At 41.4% G+C, this 21,552-nt stretch overlaps 1 long non-coding RNA gene across 2 annotated transcripts in view; it reads left to right on the top strand.

Annotated features, from left to right (window-relative positions):
- Positions 1–1,206: 1,206 nt before the first annotated feature.
- The window catches only part of LOC134067816 (uncharacterized), a 67,413-nt gene continuing 47,067 nt past the window's right edge, over positions 1,207–21,552 (top strand). For both annotated transcript variants that reach the window (XR_009936566.1, XR_009936567.1), the window contains exon 1: positions 1,207–1,387. This is a non-coding gene — a long non-coding RNA (uncharacterized LOC134067816). The remainder of the gene's footprint in view (positions 1,388–21,552) is intronic.

The following is a 21,552-nucleotide window of genomic DNA, read 5'->3' as shown; positions in this document are numbered from 1 at the left end:
CCTGGTCCACACAGCTGTACTTCATTTAGAGAGCAATTTGAAAAGAGCGAGGGGGAGACAAGAGGAGCGCAGCAGCCTTGTCATTAAGGTCTGCAGAATGGCCTCCGTTTGTTCGACACATGGCACGGAGTTAATGCCTCTGAATGGGGAGCCGTCAGCATTGTCGCCATCTCAAAAAATCTCTTTAAGTGTTGACAACATGTAGTAAGCCACTCCAAGAAGCGGCGAAAGTCACGTTTCTATATAGTGCCTCGTTTAGGCTATCAGAGACCTTGCTGCTCGAGATTAAATGAAACGGCGCATTCTCGCGCTCCATTTGCTGTCATTTATAAAAAAGCACACGGCGCACTTCGGGCTTTTAATTTCAGAAGAATTACGACCTGAGCTGCAGGAGCAGTCACTTTTAAAACAAACTGTCGTGGTGCAGACTAGCTTCCTGGATGCAGATGAACCTCTCTAGGGGTGATGTAATTGGATTTGACGTGCACATGTGCAAAGGGAGAAAAAATGGTGAAGTACGATCAAAGGCAAGTGCTTTATCGCCACATCAGAGCCCCCCACTGCATTTTGTATTCTACCAATCTGTCGAAACAGTCTGACAAAATCCTGTGATGGGGAGTTTTTTTTCCCTTTCTTGCTAGCTTTTTCACCGAACCTCGTTTGGGAATATGATTTAACAGCCAATGAAAACGCATCAAAAAAAAAAAAAAGAAGAAGAAGAAGAAATCCAAGTATCTAATCGTGTATTCGGGATGTTAAGGAATGACTACTAAAAAACAAAACAAAAAACAACTGTTAGGATTTGTGTAGGTGGTCTAGATAGATAAGTTCACCTTTAGGTTGCTAAGCTTCATAATATTGCCTTATAACAAATGTTTAGCCTCCAAGTGGCCCCACATGAGCAAGGGTGAACTCTTTGCACCTCAGAACAATGGCTCCAGGTGCTCCATTGCAGAAGAAAGGATGCACATGTTCTATTATCCTGTGCAGTAACCCAACGAGCTGTCCTTCCCTAGTTTTAACTGTTGGTGGCTTTAGCCTCTGGAATAATACCCTCAATAGACACACATGCATGCACACACACCTCACAGCTGTCTTCAAAGCAGTGGGGCAATGTGGCTTCTCATCATGAGTTTGCAGCTCCCCTGGAAGGCCATGCTGCGTGTTCATTGTTAATGGGATGTTTCGCTTTCCGTCTGCAGGCGGTGTGGGGAGCGCTCTCGGGCTTGGATCCGAGGCGGGCGGAGGAGAGAGGACCAGAGCTGAGACACCTGTCAGGTGTGGCTGGCTGGCTCGTAATGGCGCCTCGAGTCCCCAGCATCGACCGGCCCCGCAAAGCTGCACGCCGCAGATGAGTCAGGATCGGCAACAATGCACTGAATTGACGGTACATCTGCAACAAACTTCATACACACACACACACACACACACACACACACACACACACACACAGAGATGTCTGCAAACACTTGCCCTTGAAAACGGAGACACACCATCGTTTTCTGTGCCATTCCAATTCTCAGTTGGGCCAATGTGGTTTATTACAGTTGTTTCCTGCCATTGCTCCCTGCCCTGAAATGCACTATTACTTGGTGCCAATCTCATGTTTATGGACAAACGCTGACATCACCCCTGTGATTCCTCCCTCTGCATTTGTTCCAATGACACTGAGGAGACGCTCAAACTAGCTAACTTACACAGCAGCTTTATGCAAACAAACAAACAACAAACAATAAGCCTCACACTGGGTGTCGCAGTACTTCAGGGCTGTGTGTGCACGCCTTGCACGTGCACTAGTTTGTCTCACTGTGTGTGTGTGTGTGTGTGCGTGAGGACGCGTGCGTGAGCGTGTGTTGTGCGCGGCGCGCCCGTTTGTGTGTGTGTGTGTGTGTGCGTGAGGACGCGTGCGTGAGCGTGTGTTGCGCGCGCCCGTTTGTGTGTGTGTGCGCGCGGGTCACAGGGGGCGCCTGGCTCCTCTCAGCCCTCCTGTCACACGCCTCTTGCCCAGGCTGTGTTCCGAGGCCCGGCTCGTCGGCAGCAGATGCGAGCCCTCATGTCAGAACCAGGCAGTGGCACCGTGGCGCCGCGGTCCCGCTCATACCTCATTGAGCCATTTCCCTAGCAGATGGCTCTCTGCTGCGGGCGCTCCTCTTCCCGATAATTACCAGCCTTCACTACAGATGGAAATGTCAGTCAGCCTCACAGGTCCCGCTTCCTGCCATTGCCTCCGTCCACGGCCCCTTCTACCTAGGCGCCGGGGCTGCCAACACTCACCATGTGTTTCGTGACTGCTGACTAGGCAGGCAACAAAAGAGAAATCTCTCTCATGAATATGCATGCGGGCGGATGTTAGGTGCGACTGACTATCCACTACACAGTTGGTCAGGTTTTGACATTCTGCTTTTTAGTCGTTTGGATTTCGGATCGTGGAAAAGGGGGGGGGGGGGGGACCGTCAAACAACAAAAAGACGTCCTATCGGGTACATTGAGAATGACTGCTCTGTTGAAGTGCTGAAAGTTGAAAGTGTGCAATACTTTGACATTAGAGGGGCGTGACGGCATATTTAGTAGATTAGAATAACTGTGTTTGCAAAATGGATTAATTCTAACAGATGCCAGGACTAACCCCCACTTATCTATGATAAGGTGACCAGATGTCCCCGCTTGGCAAAGGCACACTATGAGTTTTATTACTGTAGTCCAAATTATCCCTGGAGATACTCGGCAAAGCATTCATGGATAATCTACCTTAGCTGAGAACAAGACAGAGGCAATTGCCTTGATATTTGTTTGTTTGTGTTTGTGTGTACATGGAAGTGTCTTGTAAGTGTGAAAGCTCAAGCAGATTAAGCAGCACAAATACTCCAACTGTCAGTTCTGTCAGTTCCAGACCAGGGTAAATATTTTGTATCACCACACATTTTTAAGTGACCTAAAGAAGCGAGAAAGGCTGGACTATCATAAAATAATCATTTTATGAATACTTGCCACACTTAAGAAAAGTATGTTGGCGTCACAACACAAACAGGTTGTGCATTCTATCACATAGCAAAGTAATAGCCTCCAGCAGTCAAAAGTTGATCTGTCTACAGCAGAGCAGTACCAGCACCAAAGGATTCCAGTGTGCATGTTCAAAGTATGATACTCAGCTTTGTGATCATTAGAAAGAATGTTGAGTATTCAAGATATTGTTACCATGTCAGAATTGCACACTGACTTTCCATTGTTAGAGTGCATGAAAATGCACTCTACTGTTATCCGATATCTTCTTATTACAGTGCATGAAAATGCACTGTACTGTTCTTCCTAGGCTTCTTATTATTATAGTGCATGAAAATGCACTATACTGTTCTTCCAAAGTATTCTTATTATTACAGTGCATGAAAATGCACTGTACTGTTCTTCCTCGGTCTTCTTCTTATTATTCTTCTTCTAACGCACGCAATTCAGCTTCAACCGCTTAACGTAGAAACTCCATTCAAATTTTGACGCGTAGGTCTTACTTACGCGATGTGGGCTTTGTATTTTTCAACTTTGTAACTTTTATACTTTTTAAACTATTAGTTAAAAACTATTACAATTTCCCCCATAGACTTAACATGGCTCATTATGACATCACGGCAGCAATTAGAATGTTACCCCAGCTGGTCAGCCACCTGGGCACCAACTGTCAGTTTCTCTCAGGCTTTACAATCTCTCTGAAGACTACATATTCTGTTCCCCTGTATCCTCTGCGCACAACAGTATCAAAATAAGTCCTCCTAATTCCATTCAACTTTATATCCATTCATCTTCTTCAAACCATTCACTCATCCACCCATTCTAAACAGTCTGCCTATCAACATCAATTAGACGCTCTACATTCAACTTTTAAACAATCTACTCTGTCTCAGGCTGGCTCTCTTAAGACTAGCCAGTTAAATTGATTACACCTGTATCTGTATCCACTACTCTCAGTAGAGAGCTGTCTCTCCATTCTACAAGAATATAAGGCACATTCCATCCAACATTCTATCCATTCATCTTCTTCAGACCATTCACTCATCCACCCATTAAACTGTCTATCAACATCTATTAAACAATCTGTCTATCAACATCCATTAAACTCTCTGTCTATCAACATTAATTAGACTATCTACATTCAACTTTTAAATTATTTACTCTGTCTCAGGCTTTAAGAGTACTCTGGCTCTCTTAAGACTAGCCAGTTAAATTGATTACACCTGTGTCAACTACTCTCAGAAAGCTGTATCAGTGTCTCTCTTAACAAGAATATAAGGCACATTCCATCCAACCTTCTATCCATTCATCTTCTTCAGACCATTCACTCATCCACCCATTAAACTGTCAATCAATATCTATTAAACAATCTGCCTATCAACATCCATTAAACATTCTGTCTATCAACATTAATTAGACTATCTACATACAACTTACTGTGGGTATTTACTTACAAAGTATTTACTGTGGGTCCCTCTCAAGCAGCGTTTATATGTCCTCCCTCGCTCCTCGATCCTCAATGATCTACATAAAGAAAGATAGAAGAAGGGCTAGACTATCCCATTGTTGCCGCTCCATCATTCTTTATGTAGATCAGTGAGGAGCGAGAGAGGACACGTAAACGCTATATGAGAGGCACCTTCTGTCTCAGGCTTTAAGCATACAATCTCATTAAGACTACAGATCCTTTTTCACTACGTCCTCTGTCCACAACTGTTTCAAAATAAAGGTCCTCACTGCAATAATACACTATTAAATCATTTAACCATTGAAACTACTCAACTATTGAACTGTTCAACCATTCCAACTGTCAGTTATCATCCACAATGCCTCCAGTCAACTACATGAAACCTCCATGTACCTAGCAACCAACATAGCAACCATTAAAATTAAGTGTTTGTGACCGTTTCCATAGCAACCAACATGATTATTCTGCAGTAACTTCTTGTTTCCTGATAGTGGCCACCATGGATACCCTAGCAAAAAAATGTTTCAAAATAAAAGTCCTCACTAGCAAGTTAGCTAGTTAGCATGGTTAGCATAGTTAGCATTGTTAGCATAGTTAGCATTTTTAGTATAACTGCAAAAAATCATCAACTAAGTTAGCTAATCAACCTGGTTAGCATTGTTAGCAAATTTAGCATTGTTAGCATAGTTGGCATTTTTAACATTACTGCTAGAAATCATCGGTTAAGTTAGCTAATCAACCTGGTTAGCATTGTTAGTAAAGTTAGCATTGCTAGCATAATAAGCATTTTTAGCGTAACTGCTAGAAATCATTAGCTAAGTTAGCTAATCAACATTTTAACATGAATAGAAATCATTAGTTAAGTTAGAACTGGAACGTTTCATCTTTAAAACGTCTACCTTCACACTATCAACTCTCTGTAAACTATGCAACCACCATGTTTACCCTAGCTACACCTTAGTAACCATATGTACATTATCTATCTATTTTTGCATTTTCATGCACTGGTAATTCCTTGGAATTGCATTTCTAGTTATTATTCCACTACTTCTAACGCACGCAATTCAGCTTGAACCATTTAACGTAGAAACTTCATTCAAACGTTGTTGCGTAGGTCTCGCTTATGCCAGGTGTGCTTTGTATTTTTCAACTTTGTAACTTTTATACTTTTTAAACTATTAGTTAAAAACTTTTACAATTTCCCCATAGACTTAACATTGCTCATTATGACATCACGGCAGCAATTAGAATGTTACGCCAGGTGGCCAGTCCAGGTGCAGCAGCTCTCTCTCTCTCTCTCAGGCACACTGGCTCTCTTGAGACTACATTTTCTGTTCCCTGTATGAACTGTATCAACATAAGTCTTCCTAATTCCATCCAACTTTCTATCCATTCATCTTCTTCAAACCATTCACTCATCCACCCATTCTAAACAGTCTGCCTATCAACATCAATTAGACGATCTTCATTCAACTTTTAAACAATCTACTCTGTCTCAGGCTGGCTCTCTTAAGACTAGCCAGTTAAATTGATTACACCTGTATCTGTATCCACTACTCTCAGTAGAGAGCTGTGTCTCTCCATTCTACAAGAATATAAGGCACATTCCATCCAACATTCTATCCATTCATCTTCTTCAGACCATTCACTCATCCACCCATTAAACTGTCTATCAACATCTATTAAACAATCTGTCTATCAACATCCATTAAACTCTCTGTCTATCAACATTAATTAGACTATCTACATTCAACTTTTAAATTATTTACTCTGTCTCAGGCTTTAAGAGTACACTCTGTCTCTCTGAAGACTAGCCAGTTAAATTGATTACACCTGTATCAACTACTCTCAGAGAGCTGTATCAGTGTCTCTCTTAACAAGAATATAAGGCACATTCCATCCAACCTTCTATCCATTCATCTTCTTCAGACCATTCACTCATCCACCCATTAAACTGTCAATCAATATCTATTAAACAATCTGCCTATCAACATCCATTAAACATTCTGTCTATCAACATTAATTAGACTATCTACATACAACTTTTAAAGTATTTACTGTGGGTCCCTCTCAAGCAGCGTTTATATGTCCTCCCTCGCTCCTCGATCCTCAATGATCTACATAAAGAAAGATAGAAGAAGGGCTAGACTATCCCATTGTTGCCGCTCCATCATTCTTTATGTAGATCAGTGAGGAGCGAGAGAGGACGCATAAACGCTATATGAGGGGCACCTTCTGTCTCAGGCTTTAAGCATACAATCTCATTAAGACTACAGATCCTGTTTCACTACTTCCTCTGTCCACAACTGTTTCAAAATAAAGGTCCTCACTGCAATAATACATTATTAAATCATTTAACCACTGAAACTACTCAACTATTGAACTGTTCAACCATTCCAACTGTCAGTTATCATCCACTATGCCTCCAGTCAACTACATGAAACCTCCATGTACCTAGCAACCAACATAGCAACCATTAAAATTAAGTGTTTATGACCGTTTCCATAGCAACCAACATGATTATACTGCAGTAACTTCTTGTTTCCTGATAGTGGCCACCATGGATACCCTAGCAACAAATGTTTCAAAATAAAAGTCCTCACTAGCAAGTTAGCTAGTTAGCATGGTTAGCATTGTTAGCATAGTTAGCATTTTTAGCATATCTGCAAAAAATCATCAACTAAGTTAGCTAATCAACCTGGTTAGCATTGTTAGCATAGTTAGCATTTTTAACATTACTGCTAGAAATCATCGGTTAAGTTAGCTAATCAACCTGGTTAGCATTGTTAGTAAAGTTAGCATTGCTAGCATAATAAGCATTTTTAGCGTAACTGCTAGAAATCATTAGCTAAGTTAGCTAATCAACATTTTAACATGAATAGAAATCATTAGTTAAGTTAGAACTGGAATGTTTCATCTTTAAACTGTCTACCTTCACACTATCAACTCTCTGTAAACTATGCAACCACCATGTTTACCATAGCCACACCTTAGTAACCATATCTACATTATCTATCTATTTTTGCATTTTCATGCACTGGTAATTCCTTGGAATTGCATTTCTAGTTAAACTTCTTCTTCTAACGCTCGCAATTCAGCTTCAACCGTTTAACGTAGAAACTTCATTCAAACTTTGTTGCGTAGGTCTTGCTTATGCCATATGTGCTTTGTATTTTTCAACTTTGTAACTTTTATACTTTTTAAACTATTAGTTAAAAACTATCACCAATTCCCCCATAGACTTAACATTGCTCATTATGACATCACGGCAGCAATTAGAATGTTACCCCAGCTGGTCAGCCACCTGGGCACCAACTGTCAGTTTCTCTCAGGCTCCTCTCTGAAGACTACATATTCTGTTCCCCTGTATCCTCTGTGCACAACAGTATCAAAATAAGTCCTCCTAATTCCATCCAACTTTATATCCATTCATCTTCTTCAAACCATTCACTCATCCACCCATTCTAAACAGTCTGCCTATCAACAACATCAATTAGACGCTCTACATTGAACTTTTAAACAATCTACTCTGTCTCAGGCTGGCTCTCGTAAGACTAGCCAGTTAAATTGATTACACCTGTATCTGTATCCACTACTCTCAGTAGAGAGCTGTGTCTCTCCATTCTACAAGAATATAAGGCACATTCCATCCAACATTCTATCCATTCATCTTCTTCAGACCATTCACTCATCCACCCATTAAACTGTCTATCAACATCTATTAAACAATCTGTCTATCAACATCCATTAAACTCTCTGTCTATCAACATTAATTAGACTATCTACATTCAACTTTTAAATTATTTACTCTGTCTCAGGCTTTAAGAGTACTCTGGCTCTCTTAAGACTAGCCAGTTAAATTGATTACACCTGTGTCAACTACTCTCAGAGAGCTGTATCAGTGTCTCTCTTAACAAGAATATAAGGCACATTCCATCCAACCTTCTATCCATTCATCTTCTTCAGACCATTCACTCATCCACCCATTAAACTGTCAATCAATATAAAACAATCTGCCTATCAACATCCATTAAACATTCTATCTATCAACATTAATTAGACTATCTACATACAACTTTTAAAGTATTTACTGTGGGTCCCTCTCAAGCAGCGTTTATATGTCCTCCCTCGCTCCTCGATCCTCAATGATCTACATAAAGAAAGATAGAAGAAGGGCTAGACTATCCCATTGTTGCCGCTCCATCATTCTTTATGTAGATCAGTGAGGAGCGAGAGAGGACGCGTAAACGCTATGAGAGGCACCTTCTGTCTCAGGCTTTAAGCATACAATCTCATTAAGACTACAGATCCTGTTTCACTACTTCCTCTGTCTACAACTGTTTCAAAATAAAGGTCCTCACTGCAATAATACACTATTAAATCATTTAACCATTGAAACTACTCAACTATTGAACTGTTCAACCATTCCAACTGTCAGTTATCATCCACTATGCCTCCAGTCAACTACATGAAACCTCCATGTACCTAGCAACCAACATAGCAACCATTAAAATTAAGTGTTTATAACCGTTTCCATAGCAACCAACATGATTATACTGCAGTAACTTCTTGTTTCCTGATAGTGGCCACCATGGATACCCTAGCAACAAATGTTTCAAAATAAAAGTCCTCACTAACAAGTTAGCTAGTTAGCATGGTTGGCATAGTTAGCATTTTTAGCATAACTGCAAAAAATCATCAGCTAAGTTAGCTAATCAACCTGGTTAGCATTGTCAGCAAATTTAGCATTGTTAGCATAGTTAGCATTTTTAACATTACTGCTAGAAATCATCGATAAGTTAGCTAATCAACCTGGTTAGCATTGTTAGTAGAGTTAGCATTGCTAGCATAATTAGCATTTTTAGCGTAACTGCTAGAAATCATTAGCTAAGTTAGCTAATCAACATTTTAACATGAATAGAAATCATTAGTTAAGTTAGAACTGGAATGTTTCATCTTTAAACTGTCTACCTTCACACTATCAACTCTCTGTAAACTATGCAACCACCATGTTTACCCTAGCTACACCTCAGTAACCATATCTACATTATCTATCTATTTTTGCATTTTCATGCACTGGTAATTCCTTGGAATTGCATTTCTAGTTATTTTTATTTTTCTTCTAACGTTTTTGTGCGCGCAATTCAGCTTCAACCGTTTAACGTAGAAACTTCGTTCAAACTGCGCTGCGTAGGTCTTACTTAGGTGACTTCAGCTTTGTATTTTTCAACTTTGTAACTTTTATACTTTTTGAACTATTAAATAAAAACTATTAAAATTTCCCCCATAGACTTAACATTGTGATTATGACATCATAATAGGGCAATTAGAATCTTATGCCAGGTGGCCGGCCACCTGCTGCTCTCTCTGTCTCAGGCTTTAAGCATACAATCTCATTAAGACTACAGATCCTGTTTCACTAGACCTACTTCCTCTGTCCACAACTGTTTCAAAATAAAAGTCCTCACTGCAATAATGCACTATTAAATCGTTTAACCATTGAAACTACTCAACTATTTAACTGTTCAACCATTCCAACTGTCAGTTATCATCAACTATGCCTCCAGTCAACTACATGAAACCTCCATGTACCTAGCAACCAACATAGCAACCATTAAAATGAAGCGTTTATGACAGTTTCCATAGCAACCAACATGATTTTACTACAGTAACTTCTTTATTTCTGATAGTGGCCACCATAGATACCCTATCAACAAATGTTTCAAAATAAAAGTCCTCACTAGCAAGTTAGCTAGTTAGCATGGTTAGCACTGTTAGCATTTTTAGCATAACTGCTAGAAATGATTAGTTAAGTTAGCTAATCAACCTGGTTAGCATAATTAGCATTGTTAGCATAGTTAGCATTTTTAGCATAACTGTTAGAAATGATTAGCTAAGTTAGCTAATCAACCTGGTTGGCATAATTAGCATTGTTAGCATAGTTAGCATTTTTAGCATAACTGTTAGAAATGATTAGCTAAGTTAGCTAATCAACCTGGTTAGCATTGCTAGCATAGTTAGCATTTTTAGCATAACTGCTAGAAATCATTAGTTCAGTTAGAACTGTAATGTTTAAGCTTTAAACTGTCTACCTTCACACTATCAGCTTTCTTTAAACTATGCAACCACCATGTTTACCCTAGCTACACCTTAGTAACTATATCTACATTATCTACTGTATCTATACATTTTTGCATTTTCATGCACTCGTAATTTCCCTGGAATTACATTCTCTAGTTATTGATTGCTCTCTGATTCATAAAACTACAAGTGATACTGACCTCGCTGGGGCTTCCCCTTGTGTGTGTGTGTGTGTGTGTGTGTGTGTGTGTGTGTGTGTGTGTGTGTGTCTCACACTGAAGATTATATTGTAGGGAATTCTGTGGAAACATGACTTTAATTGCGTTATGACTTGATATGTCACTGGAACTCCCTTCATCACATAGATAATCTGCATTCTAGGACCACAACACTTTTTCTCTTAGCTTGTTGTTTCGCTTGGCAAGCACAATTATTTTGTCTAAGTTTAAAGTAATCAGCGTGATATCAGACTTTCACATCAAGCCATTTGACTTTAGTGTGTGATTCCTCTAACACTTGAATTGACATTTATGTCCTTAAAAACATGAATGGCTTGAATCTTTTTCCCAGGTCTGGCTGGACACTGAAAGGCAATGTGCATTTGCATGCGACACAACAAATGCGAGTACTAGTCAGACTTTGTATTTCCACAAGCGGCGGCACAATCCAATACACAGGAGTTGAGTCATACAGGAAAAGTTGAAATGACTGCAAGCTCTGCTCTCTGCAGTGCACCGGCACTGGCTGCTTACAGGAGTCTGTAGTGCAACAACTGTAGTGCAACTCGCACACAGCAGTAACCTCAGAAAACCAGCATTGCATTGACTGACTGTATTAACAAAGTCCTCCCACACAATTTTTCTAGCGCATCATATTTATCAGCAATCTATGTCACACAAGTTGGAGTGCCTGGTTGTAAGTTAAATCTGTGTGTCTCAGAATGAGAAATGACTTCTATTTGTGAGTTGGAAACTCATACACATCATTTGATGAATGTTTTTCTTTCATGTCGTTTTAGTTTGCTAGATTACCCTGCTGTTGTGTAGAGCTTTATGGTTGTAGCTATTTACATGGACTAGTTGGAAAGCAAACTTGGGGAAACAACACATGATGCAATGCTCGAGCAATGCACATTAAGAAAAGAACAGTCCTCAAAAAGGACATGACAACCCTCGTGTTGAGATAAATCATTTCAGCTGTAGATTTATACACGCTTGTTTTCAAAGAGCATAAGATACAGTGCCTATAGAAAGTTATCATACCCTTTTGAAATAGTTACCTTTTTTGTCTTACAGCCTGAAATCAAAACCCATTTAAAAAAAAAATCTTTTCCAGTTTTATTTACAAATGTAGCTGTACAACATCAAAATAATGGAAAAAAACTCAACAATTCTGAAAATTAATAAAAAATGAAAAACTAGAATAATAGGGTTGGAAAAGTCATCATACCCCTGACTTAATACTTTGTAAAGCTTCCTTTTGCTTTCATTACAGCCATCAATCTGTTTGGATATGTCTGTATTATAGCTTTGCACACCTAGATAGGGGAATATTTGCCCAATTTTCCGTACAGATATGTTACAATTTAGTCAAATTCTGTAGGGAATGGCCATAGACTGCTCTCTTCAAGTCAATCCACATATTTTCTATAGGATTTAAGTCAGGGCTCTGACTTTGCCACTCAAGGATATTCACCATCCTATCCTTAAGCCACTGCTTTGTTCTTTTGGCAGTATGTTTAAGATTATTGTCGTGTTGGAAGGCGAATGACCTCCCCATCCTCAGCTGTTTAGGAGAGGGACGCAGGTTTTCCTCAAGAATTTTGGTGTACTTGGCAGCATCCATTTTCCCTTCTATCCTGACCAATTGCCCAGTCCCCGCTGAAGAGAAACATCCCCAAAACATAATGTTGCCCCCACCATGCTTCAAAGTAGGTATGGTGTGTTTTGGGTGTGTTTGGGTGTGTATACTGTGTTTGGTTAGCGCCTGGAGCTCAGTCCAAAAACTTCAATCTTAGTCTCCAAAAAGTTCGATCTTAGTCTCATCTGACCATATAAGCTTTTTCCACATGGTAGCAGAATATTCCAGATGTGTTTTTGCACTGAACTCCAAGCGCAATGTTTGGCGAAAACCAACACAGTACACCTCCCAAAACACACCATACCTAGTGTGAAGCATGGTGGGGGCAACATTATGTTGTGGGGATGTTTCTTTTCAGCAGGAACTGGGCAATTGGTCAGGATAGAAGGGAAAATGGATGCTGCCAAGTACACCCACATTCTTAAGGAAAACCTGCGTCCCTCTCCTAGACAGCTGAGGATGGGGAGGTCATTCGCCTTCCAACACGACAATAATCTTAAACATACTGCCAAAAGAACAAAGCAGTGGCTTAAGGATAGGATGGTGAATATCCTTGAGTGGCAAAGTCAGAGCCCTGACTTAAATCCTATAGAAAATCTGTGGATTGACTTGAAGAGAGCAGTCTATCGCCATTCCCTACAGAATTTGACTAAATTTTAACATTTCTGTACGGAAAATTGGGCAAATATTCCCCTATCTAGGTGTGCAAAGCTATAATACAGACATATCCAAACAGATTGATGGCTGTAATGAAAGCAAAAGGAAGCTTTACAAAGTATTAAGTCAGTGGTATGATGACTTTTCCAACCTTGTTATTCTAGTTTTTCATTTTTTTTATTAATTTTCAGAACTGTTTACTTTTTTTTCATTATTTTGATGTTGTACAGCTAAATTTGTTAATAAAACTGGAAAAGATTTTTTTTTAAATGGGTTTTGATTTCAGGCTGTAAGACAAAAAAAGTAACTATTTCAAAAGGGTATGATGACTTTCTATAGGCACTGTATGTTTGCGCACAGACACCTGCGCTGTTTTGTTCAGGTAGAGTTGTGACCCTGTTTCTCAAATACTTTTACAAGTGAGGAATACTAAAGCTGCAAATTCTAATTTACTTCACGCTGCCAAAAACAAAGAGCTAGTATTTCACAGGTAAAGGATTTCACATTTCAGCACAAATCTTGTACCACCCTGAGTGACTCAAGGAAAAAGTCTACCTTTATGAATCATTGATGCTTTTATATTCAGTAAGAAGCAGCAATATTTCAGTGGCTTGCATAAATACAAAAATAAATAATTCCATGATTCATATCCACATCATATCCAGATTTCAAAAGGGGGCTTTTAGTTAATATACTGATTCATTGGGTGACATTTCATCATTTCAAGAGTCGAGTACCAATATGCAAATTGTGAACTATGAATATTTCCTTTCCACATCTTTCTATAATTATTATGACCAGGGCATGAAGTTAACTTTTTTGGCCACCAGCCATTGTGGCGGGTGGATTTTGAAATCCACCAGCCACTGTGTTCTTTTACCAGCCAAATTTTTTTGTGTCCAAAATAAAAATGAACAAAATATACATAGCCTAAGCACAGCTCATTACTGGAGTAACGTGCAAAACCTCTTTTGAATGGCATCAGTGTAGACAGACATATCAGTCAAGACAATCACCCGATCTTACATGGTGTTACAGAGTATCTCTGTAAACATTGTTGCGAGTCTCGTTTTAACGGTGTTTTTCAGTGTTTCGTTGTTTTATTGGCTACCCGCCAATGTGGCAGGTAGGTTGAAAGTTTCACCTGCCAATCACAAAAGTTACCCGCATTTGGCTAGTTGGCGGGTGCCAATTTCATGCCCTGATTATGACACTTAAGTTTTGCAAAACTAAATTAGTGTGAATATAGCTATCAAACTGTGGTGCTATGTATTGACAACTGTGTAATGCTATAAGAAAATAAACTAACTCTTAAGTATGCATTTATGTGATTATAGTGTTCATCACTACACAATTGTGCTAAAATGACTGATGCTACAGATTTCTGTCGGCTGATGAAAAGAGGATGTCCATCCTATATCTCATATTGAAATGTGTTGACCTCATTTCAGTTCTGACCATTATGGAAATTGCGTTAGTTCAGATGAGTAACATGAGTGCAAAGGCCACAGCTCTGCTTACAGCCAAACGCAAATTTGCACTTAAAAGCTCTTCGCCAAAGACAAAGGAACAGGTGTGATGCCCTTGACAGAGTGCTTTATTTTTCCCTGTGAAGCAGAAAGTTGCTGTCACACCTGTTTCATCTTGTTTTGTTTTATTTATTTATTTATATATTTATTTATTGCGGTGTGCACCCGGCCAAGCTAGTGTAGCCCCGCAACAATTATGTACAGCTGACGCTGTCGCCATTAATTACATCTTTGACGACTATCCTCTCATCTCAAGCTACGTTTTGTCCGGGGCCAACACAGATCTCCTCCCTCACACTTGTCTGACGTGAAAATTCATGAGATGAGTAGATTTCCATTATGTGACAGCCGTCAACTCATTGCTGTAAATATCGATCATGTTGTTCCGTGATTCCGTGATGTCCTCGGGAGTGACGGTATCAACTATTGCTGTACCTGTGCTATGGCCTCCCGTCCAGGGCAAATTCCACTGACCTTCAGAAGAGTTTAATTTGATCAGTGATCGACTTCATGCTCGCATGATTTTGAGTAATCACATTACTTGATGAATCTGTTAGTTTACTGGCTGCCCATATGCTGTTTTTCAAGATCACATTGTAACACTTTCATAATTGCACAAGGGGGGATTGACAGTTCACTCAAATGTATTGAAGCCCATCCTTTTACCGCTTTAATCAGAGATTTTATTCATGAGAAAGCCTAAAATAATCTTCTACTTCATGTTTAATCATTTTTATGAGTACGGTACTTTAGAGTACCATGTTGCATGTGAGGTGGCTGAAGTTGACATTAATCTGACCACATTGTTTTATGGATTGAAGTGAAACTCCTACAGTGTAAGTGTAGAAACAAGAAACGTGATGTTTTTTTTATTTTTTTTATTTTTTAAATTAGTTTGTGATCCATCTGCTTCTGCTGAGTGGGAGTGCAATAACAATCATCTGAAACGGCTGAAGGCATCTGCTGTCTCTGCCTGTCGTGTTCATTTTTAACCAGTTAGTGATAAGTATCTGGTCCTTCACCACTCCTCATGTTTTTCTTATCAAATAGGAGCCAAAATGCAGCATTCATTGTATTTGTAAAAAGTTCCCTATCCTTTTCCATATCCATTTTTTTTGTACAAATGGTAGCTAAATGGGCAGTCAACTTTTCAGCAAACACTGACCTGTAGTTCTACTTTTTTGTAATCAAAAATGTTTACATGAACATGGTATACAGTGGCCAAAAAGTCAAGGCCAAAACAGTTTTGTCAAAAAAATGTCACTACAGAAAAATGGTAAGAAAATATAAACTGTCCTCCTCTGAATGTTGCTACTTTAGTGAGGCCTAGAAGTGCACAGACGCGGAAAGCTAGTACTTAATCGGGCTCTGCAGAGAGAGAGAGAGTGTGTTGGAGGGAGAGTGAGGGAGAGCTAGGTGACCTTGTTACCAGTTGGGTTGAATTGGACAGGCTGGTAGGAGGTTCGTGTCTACGGGGAAGGACAGACAGATGCTCGCTCTTTTCCCAGGGTGAGACATCTCGCCTGGTGCAGGCAGCAGACAATCTGGCCTGAGCAGCTGTAACCCTAATGATCACTGGTGGCGCTGCACCTGACCGGCTTAACGCTCGCTCGCACCCCGGCCGCCAGTCTCCTCTTTGACCTACACGGGCTCCAAAACTCCAGCTCAAAAACAAGCACTCTTCAAAAAGTGACAGCAGTTGTAGCAGCAGTGGTAGCAGGCGCAAAAAAAAATAACTAAAAAAAAATAGCCCTACTCCTCCCTTCCCTTTCCCCCTGCTTTTAGGGCGAGGGGAGAGAGGCAAGAGCGAGCGCGTGTGTGTGTGTGTGTGTGTGTGTGTGTGTGTGTGTGTGTGTGTGTGTTTGTGTTTCCCCTCTCGTCCCCCTGATCCTGTCTGAGCTGCTTATCTGCCTGCTCCCACACCGCTCTGTGGTGCCCTGGCGCCGGCTCCCGTCCCCAGCAGGGTGGTTCCTTAAACAGCCAGGGACCGCCGGTGACGCCGCGACACGCCGCCGTGCCACGACACGACGCCCGCCGCACCACGCCGCCCCGCGCCGCCCCGCCACTAGCGCGCTAACCTGCGCTGAGGGGAAAAAAGGAAGCGAGGGGACTTTCTTTTCGGATGTGTTCAGGGCTCTGATCCTTCCCCCCACCCCCCTTTGCGCGAGTGCCGGGGTCTGTGTTTCCTCAGCCGTACAGTAGGATTAATTACACGCCAGTCATCGCCGGGTTACGCTCCTGAAACAAGGCAACACGGGCCCTTTTTTTCGTTTCGCGAATGCTCTCACTTGACCTCGGCGTGTGAAGCCTGCGAAAGATTTCCTCCTTTTGACACATACTGTTGACACTTACACGGCACACACTGTGCTTTTGGTTATGCTCGCAGGCTGTGGAGTGCAATAGTGCTGATTCATTATAGATTAAGTATTCCATGGACCTCAAGAGTGTGGCTGAGCGCTTTTTGACATACATCAACAAAGTCTATTACTATTAGCACCGACACTAATAAAATATACCATATGCTGAACCCACAGATCAATAATACTTATACAGTTATAATGATTATCTAGTGAATTATTAATTGTGCATCAAGTTGATGCATTTTTAGCCATATAAATTAAACCAGATTGAGTTTTATGGTGAGGGTGAAATTGATTCAAAACAAAAACTTTGAACAGGAACTGTGCTGTTGAGGTCTTGGATCAGTGATTTCAAAAGGGGGTGCTAGTTAGCTTCTCTGAGTACTTCCCTACTACTTGTGAAAAGCCCATTGCATGAGAGCATTTTGCTGAAGGAGCCCTGCCATCCAATGTGCAGCACTGAAAATGAAGAACCTAGCTATGGATGTATCAGGCAAAGTATACATTTAAACAATCTATAAAATATAATGAGCCACCTATTTTATACTATGATGCAATAAAAGAAAGTGTTTATGTGAATTATATACTGTTGCTGCAATTGCAGATAAATTACATGAAATACAATCTAATAGAAATATTTCAACCGTTAATCCTCTGCGATCTTAAGATAAATCGTGCAGGCACTTGAAAATTCATAAGCTATTTCACAATAAGCTGTAATTTAGAGCACATGGGATCCATAAACAAGTTTTAGTATTCTCCGTATTCCAAACATGCTCAGGGATCGCACACCAGTCTTGCAGCATCGCGACAAAGTACAACAGGGCCAATGTTTGGAGGTCGGCGCTGGCCAAGAATGTGGTGTAACTGCTGGTCTGTGTATCCGTCCTCTCGGAGAGTGCCTGTGACACAGACATTTAGCAGTCATTCTGACCGCCGATGCTCGGCTCTGAGCTCTGAGCTCCGAGAGGCGACCGGCGACAGGCGTGGGTTTTTTTTTTTTTTGTTGCATGGCGCTCAAAGCCAGCTCCTCGCCATACGATCCAAATGGAGGCCTTTCATTGTGTGTATTGTCATTCTGCGCTGTCAATCTGTTATTTGTGACAGTCGGCGTTCAGGCGTTCTGGCTCTCCCTTGTGTAGATTAAACAGTTCAACACACAAGCATATGGAGGAGAGAACAAAAAGTAATAATCCACCCCCCCTTTTTCCCCTCCCAGGCTGAGATCAATGATCATATGACCTTTTCTCCAAACTCCCTCTTAGGCCACAGAATTTGCTGTCGTGGTTATTATTGTCGTCGTTGTTGTCGTTGTTGTTGTTGGTACAGCTGCTGTTTGTCAACAGGCAGAATCACACAGTGACACTCATCCCTAAGAGGAACACTCCACAAGCAAGAGAGGCACAAGACTCTGGAGCCAGAGTCTGCTGCCACATCAGAGTGTTGACACGGTAACAGCCTGGGGGTGGGATTGGGGGTTGTGGCGGTGGTTATGGTGGGTGGGGTGGGGGGTGGGGTGGGGGGTAAGGTCCAGCATCTCTGTCATGTTTATCTGTTGCTAAGATGAGGGCTGCGGAGAGAGAGAGAGGCTGACAGAGCAGTAGGCAGGCTGCGATAATCAGAAGCAGGGCGAAGAGGAGCGAGAAATACAGCGCCCGGCACTTTTATGGCACTCCTGGTAAAGTTGGGTTTAAAGAGGAATAAAATGATCTTTTGATGATTTATCTTTTCTTTCTCAGGATGAAAGCAATGAGGAAAAATACAACCTTGAAGGGAAGCTAATTTATTCTGAGAAAAAAACAATATTTCATATAATTGAATATGTTATAACAGAAACACGCATACCACAACTATTGGCACCACTAGAAAATATTATAAACAATATGTAACTGGATCTTTTCCCCCATTAATATTAAAAACTTTCAAACAATATTTTGTGATCTGTTCCAAGTATAAAAATAAAGTGGTAGACGCCAAATGCCTTTGCCATGTTTTAATATGGGAAAGACAAGAGTACATCATTCAGATATATTTGAGAAAGTGTGCTGAGAAAATGTCCCATAGACACATGTTAATCTTGCTCCCATGCACAATGAGGAAGATGGCAAGAGAGGCTAAAATTCCATTAAAAAAAAAAAACACTTATTGCAGAGAAAAAAGGTAGCCTCTTTGGATCACCAAGTCTCCAAAAATGTTCAGAAGTGACGGCCATGTTAAGCCTTTCTTGTCACTTAATTACAAATACAACAGGCTGCAGTTGCTCACTGCTATTTGGACTTTGGCTGGAATCAAGTTCTATGGTCAGATGAAATGAAAATGAGCTTTTAGTCAAAAACACTCCTGGTGGGTTTGGCATACATCTAACTATACAAACTATACTAAGATACTAAGAATACTAAGAACCCTATGCCTACTGATAAGTATGGGTCTGTGATGTTCTGGGGCTGTTTTTATCCCAAAAGCCCTGGGAACATTATTAGGGTGCATGCTATCATGACCTCCATGAGATACCTGGCCATTTCAAATCCAAATCTGCCCGTCTCTGCCAAGATACTAAAAGTGGGTCACGATTGGATCATCCAGCTGGTCAGTGAACCAAAACACATGTCCAGATCAACATATAAATGGCTTACTGACCACAAAATCAAGCTTCTGCCATGACTATCGCAGACTGTTGGGTGAGCTAAAGAGGGGAATGGCCAAAAACAGACCTAAGAATATGCACAATCTGGAGAGATTAGAAAGAGGAATGGTCCCTTTTTTAGATTCTCCAACTTTATGGCACGTCAAAGGAGAAGAGTAAAAGATTGGTTTATTGACGGTGTGGGGTGGGGGGGATGCAGTGCATCAAATAGAGGGGTGTCAATATTTGTGGCACATGTTTTTGTTAAAAAAAATATATATTTTTACGATGCTTTGTTTTTCTATTAGAACAGATTCCCCATTGTGAGATTAAAATACATTTCCAATATATGATTTTGTATAACTCTTTTTTTGCTCAACTTTACGTGGGGTGGCAATAATAGTGGAGGCTGCTGTATAGAGACTGATTACAGAGTAAAGGACAGAGGAGATAGAGAGGAGATGACAATTGAAAGAGAGAAAAAAATGGAAATAGGATCACGTACGTCACCGTCCGGTCCCCAAGACAGAAACCAGTACTTGAGAGAGCGCCGGCCGCCAGCGAGAAGCCGTCTGGCTGCAGCTCTTTTATCAGACACACCTCACCATGCCAGCAGAGCCCTGCCACCCGTCAGCCACCAGCACACAACTCATGACCAAATTAGACCCCCGACACACACACACACACACACACACACACATTCAGACACACTTAGATGTACAAAACCCTCATACATCAATGCATACACACAACTCATAACTCCGAACACAGTGAGATTAAGATACAATATGCCCACAGCTACACATTCAAACTCGGACGCACACATGCGTAAACACACACACAAGCATACATACACACGCGTACATACACACACACACACACGGGTCGTTATCTGACTGCGGCCACTCTGGCAGGCTGGAATCAGTCCTGCGCGTCCTGCTGCACCTCTCTGAAGGATCCCAGGCCACGGAGCGTGTCCTCTCCTGAGCCTCCGCAGGCACCGGCCCCAGCCAGCCCAGCGCTGGGAAAACGGCCCCGGCTTCCTTTTAAGGCCGCGAGCTCTTGGCACCGGCGTATAAATATATACCAGCAGAAAACGGTGTGTGCATACGTCGAGAGAGAAACCAGAGTGGAAGGCGGTGGGAAGTGAAATATGGATCTCGATTTTCATCTAAAGTGAAATAAAAACAGAGGGTGGCAGTGGAGGAAAGTAATGGTTCTCGGGCGAGGAGACTCGCCGGTATTCGTCCGCCTCGTTTTCCAAATGATAGCAGATGTGCGGCCTGACCTCCCAGCATTGCGTGATGAACGGTGTACGGTTTTAGAGCCTGGCAAATGGCTCGCTTAAGTAACACCGCCGGATCAGAATAGCCACTACATGTGAGTTTGGGCATGACTCACACATATTCCGCGCATGACGTCTTGAGCGAGTTGTAAGCGCAGCGCACAGAAGGCCAGAAAGCAAAACACACTCTTGAGTTTATCAGATGGTGGAGAGGAGTGCACACGTGAGACTGGGCAGCATGTGGGTGGACTCACTGACTTTGGTTTTTTGGGTTGGGGCTAGTGGGAACGCGACAGCACCCCCCGCCCCCTGCCCCCCTCTTTCTGTCGGACAGTCCACAGAAGCAGAGCAGGAGGCGAGAGCTCACTACAGCTATGGGCAAAGGGAGCCAAAGACTACAGCTGACAGACTGTGCCAGCCTGAACTGAACGCTTCCATCCAAACATAAATAAAGTCTCTTTGGCATCCCGAGTCCTGTCCACAAGCGCCGATTGTGCGTGCCAAGTTTTTTTCCCTCCTCACTTCCTCTCGTGTAGTTAAAAACAGGAATTATTTTATAAAATGTAAAGCATATCGCGACGCCACCGGGGAATTGATTCCATGCATCTTGCTATATGTTTTTAAAGTAGGTATTTTTGGGAGCGGTACTGTAGTGTTCCAGGCTTCTTCACACACACACACACACACAC

This window comes from Sardina pilchardus, chromosome 20 (genome assembly GCF_963854185.1).
Source record: "Sardina pilchardus chromosome 20, fSarPil1.1, whole genome shotgun sequence".
Taxonomy (NCBI): Eukaryota; Metazoa; Chordata; class Actinopteri; order Clupeiformes; family Clupeidae; genus Sardina; species Sardina pilchardus.
This window is presented reverse-complemented; position numbering and strand designations above follow the sequence as displayed.